At 36.6% G+C, this 4,250-nt stretch overlaps 1 long non-coding RNA gene across 2 annotated transcripts; it reads left to right on the top strand.

The window, feature by feature from the left end:
* The first annotated feature begins 626 nt into the window (after positions 1–626).
* On the top strand, positions 627–2,879 carry LOC141633728 (uncharacterized). 2 transcript variants are annotated; one of them, XR_012538504.1, is made up of 4 exons: positions 627–904; positions 988–1,073; positions 1,528–1,681; positions 2,735–2,879. It is a non-coding gene; the product is annotated as an uncharacterized LOC141633728 (long non-coding RNA). The 2 variants fall into 2 exon arrangements; XR_012538503.1 differs by having other exon boundaries at positions 627–1,073.
* Positions 2,880–4,250: the final 1,371 nt, after the last annotated feature.

The following is a 4,250-nucleotide window of genomic DNA, read 5'->3' as shown; positions in this document are numbered from 1 at the left end:
TGCTGCAAAAAGCGATCGCAAATACACTAGTAGAAAAATCCCCTATTGCGTCAACTGAATTATGTCGGTTCTAACAAACACGACGCAAAAAGTCCTCACTTTTGGCGGGAGTGCAATTTCGCCCTATAGTAAAGCTTAATGTGTCAGTTATTTGAAAAAACTAACGTATAAAATGCGTCGGTTATGAGATAAACTGATGCATTTGATTAAATACATTAGTTATGTTCCTAAACCGACTTATTTGATTTTTTTTTTTTTTTGAGGAAAGACTTATTTTGATATTTTGTTTTTATATTGTATCTGAAACCGATACAAATGATATTAATTAAAAAAAAAAAAAAAACTAACACTTATACACTCACGGACTTCCCTATTTACTTGTCAAATTAAACAAAACCCCTTCATTCCCAATTATTCCACCTATTAACAAACTGTTGCTCTTCCTCCACTGATCACCATCACCACCACCACCGTGCTCCTGTCATGCCACCACCACCCCCATCGTTTCTTGCATTATCATGTCCCTGCTCAACAAATAAGCCCTAATATCTACTGCATCGTGGACGCTTCCCCCTCCCGTCGTCGTTGCTACTATGAGGCCAGGCCACTAACATCGTGCAGCCCTCCTGCCGTCGACCCCCACCGTTCCCTCATATTGCTCAAGTAATCGTACAACCATGCTCTACTGTTGTACTGCTAATAATAATCAAGTATGTTTATCTCGATTGTGCTGGTGCTTCAAAATCGCTCTATTGTGCTGTGATTAATTGGTTGATTTCGTTCGTCGTGCTTTAAATTTGTTTATCATTTAATTGCAGATTGAAAATCTAGAATTTTAACCTTAAGTTAACTCGATTAGGTTGCTGATGACAGTGTTTGGAAATATCTAGGGTTTGCATATCAGGTTCGAATTTGGGGATTTTTGTATGTTAGGTTCGATTTGCGCTCATAAGTACTCAAACTTACTTGTTTCTTTGAAAATTTCAGGTTGGCATCGCTATTTTGAGGTGCTTACCTCAACAAACCCTAGAATTTGGGAATTTTACACCAAAGAGGCAAATCAACGAAATTGAGTAAGTGAAAATTGTCTCATTCTTTCACACCTCTTGCATTCAATTTTATTTGTACTCCATATACTCTCGTCAATACTCTTATGATCTGGTGTGTTGGGAAGCTTGTATATCTTTCGTTATTGTGGCGACCTTGGTTAATATATCTTTAGAACCATATACTATACATGTTCACAACTTGTGTACTTTGCGTCTTATCATATATGAGTACATGTCAAGTTAGAGACACTTAATTGTTGAAGCCATTTTGCGTTCTTTCCCAATGATATGGTTTGCGTCAGTCAGTTAGTCATCTCATTTCTCAGGCCGTGTTCATTAAGGTTTTCGTTACAAAAATAGTCATTTCAAATCTGGGCGTCTCAGATACATAGTGAGCTGTTTTATGTCCTGAAATCTACCTATATTTAGAAAACATCTATGTTATCATCTCATGAAGCATGGGGGTTTTTGACTGCAGGCCGAGAAAAATGAACACCGTGAGGAGAAACTCAAAATGAAAGAGGAAAAAGTGAAGATGGAGCAAGAGTCCATGTAAGCAGCGATGGGCAGTACTCCTTATACAGAAGCCTGCCATGGAGGGGCAAACAAGATGGGACTATACCCGAGTTATGGTATGTATCCTATGTAGCATTATTTACCACCTTTGATTTGAGACACATCTCGTGATCATATGCTTAGGCCTCCTTCTACTTAAAGAGCGTGCTCTCACACATCTATCCCAAATTTTGTCTGCCTTTTTTTTTTCGGTGAAATGTTAATTCATATATTCAGATATCAAAGTTGAAGTACATCACCACTATTTTACGACACCATATTCAATTAGGATAATATACAATCATTCTAACCATATTGCAAGGCTAACCTGAAGTACTAAAGTTGATGCCTATCCTTTTACACCATGTATCATTCACTCGATGTTGAGTAGTCCAAAGCTTCCTGCTGCCTGCACTTCGAATGTACTGCTGAACTTGAGCAACAGCTACCTGAGGTTGACTAACCATCATATCCACCCTGCACTTATTGCGATACCACCAGACCTGATATAATAATGCCAAGATTGCTGCAATAATCAACTGCTTCTGCATCAGAGATCTAATTCTCAGATTTCTGCACCATTCTAATATATCCTGATCTGGAATGTCCAATTCAAGCCAGCTCCCTCGCAACTGTAGGCATCTGTATCTTAATGGACAAGCAAAGAAAAGATGCTCCCTTGTTTCATCAGCCCCACCACACAGGTCAGAATTCCCATCATGAAGGACTCCAAACTTCATCAATCTGTCCTTAGTCAAGAACCTCCCCCTAGCATAAAGCCAAGCAATGAGATTATGCGTAGGCAAAGCAATCCTGTTCCAAACCACAGCTTTCCATCTCACTATATCATGTTCACCCATCAACCATTTATAGTCTGCAGCAGTTGTATACATGCCATTATTAGTGCTCCAGACTCCATTCACATAGCCCTCTTTCATTCTATCTTTAACTGCGGATCTGTGTCCATGTCTGCGCTTTCTATATGTAAATATTGTTGGTACACCGACCTACAGAAATCTTTGCTTTTTAATTGCAAACTTATGTTGCTAACTTTTTCAAGTTATTAAGACAAACAATCAAACAGCTTGGTGATAATTTGTTGAATGCTCATGTCAATACTTCATTTGCAGGCTGGTACCATATCAGAGCACCTTTTACAATGGCCCCTTCTACATGTGCCTTTCGTCATTGCAGATGCAACAACATTAATACAGGCAAGTGTTGTTTAAGTCTTTTCCCTTGGACTCTCATTAGTCTTTTTATTGAGTTTGCATTTTGATGTGACCATTTATTCACTAGTTTTTCTCATTTGGGTGCGATAAGCTATAATAGATGGAAAATCATCGTAATCATCATTAATGTTAAAACTTAGCTCATTTTTGACTAACTAACGATTTTGCAGTATAGATTACGACATACGATGCTCCTCGACTTTTCTGCACCTCACATTCAGGTGAGTGAATGTGTTTCGTTAAAATACGTATGTGTTTCGTTAGTTATATAGGATCTTCTATGTTGATATTTTGTTTTCTCGTTAACTTTGTTGTGTTGAACAGATTCTCTTGGTAATATGCCCAATGGGAGATGAGCAAATCTGAGGCTGCCAAATAGTCTTGTCTCTTCGACCTTTTTTTTTTAAACAATTAGTCAGTTTACATATCGGTTTATATTTTTGTAAGTCGTCTAAGTAAATTGACTTTGGATAACCGATTGATTGTATACACATATTTTTTGTTGATTATGGAATCATTTTGCATTGTCATCATGTGTACGACTAATATGGGCAACAGCGTAATATTTTTTTTTACAAAAAATAATAATTATAGACATCGGATTTTTGCAAAAAACTGATGTCCATTGATCAAATAGACATCGGTTTTCCTAAAAATCCGATGTCCATTGATCAAATAGACATCGGTTTTCCTAAAAATCAGATGTCCATTGATCAAATGGACATCGGTTTTCATAAAAATCGGATGTGCAAATTTTAATGGACATCGGTTTAAAATCCGATGTCCATTAATCCACAATGGACATGACCAAACTCTACATCGGTTGTGTATCCGATGTCCATATAGCGAAAAGTCTGATGTCCATTACAAGTTTTGTAGTAGTGAATGGGTATTTTATCATATACGGAACCATGACAATCTAGGTAATTGTTTCGCTAGTTAACTTGATTCATTTGAACGTTATTTCGTTTCACGAGTCATGCATTTTTGAGCATCGAAGAGGCTTCCCAGGAGGTCACCCATCCCAACACTACTCTCACCTGAGCACGCTTAACTGTAGAGTTATTTTGATGTGCCACCAAAATCGAATGTTACCTTTGTTGATATAATTAGCACTTTGAATCCTTTTAAGTGTATTTTTTTTCTTTCAAATCTTACCTTTAGTACTATTTAATTACATAAATGTTACATGTTTTACAATTTTTTGCGGTAAAAACATTATTTTGGCCGAACAATTAAAATTTCGACATTAACCTCCTGATTAATGATTTTGACATCATTTTTTTTGCCCAAGTCAGTAAACCATTTTCTCCAAAAAGTAAAATTAATTGTGTTTTCCTAACATTTTTTATCTTTTGTTTATTGACATACTTATTTTCATTTCTCATGTACTCATTTTTTCGTATATTTTTCT

The sequence above is a fragment of the Silene latifolia genome, chromosome Y, assembly GCF_048544455.1.
Source record: "Silene latifolia isolate original U9 population chromosome Y, ASM4854445v1, whole genome shotgun sequence".
NCBI lineage: Eukaryota > Viridiplantae > Streptophyta > Magnoliopsida > Caryophyllales > Caryophyllaceae > Silene > Silene latifolia.
The sequence above is the reverse complement of the archived record's forward strand: the minus strand, read 5'-3'. Positions and strand labels throughout refer to the sequence as shown.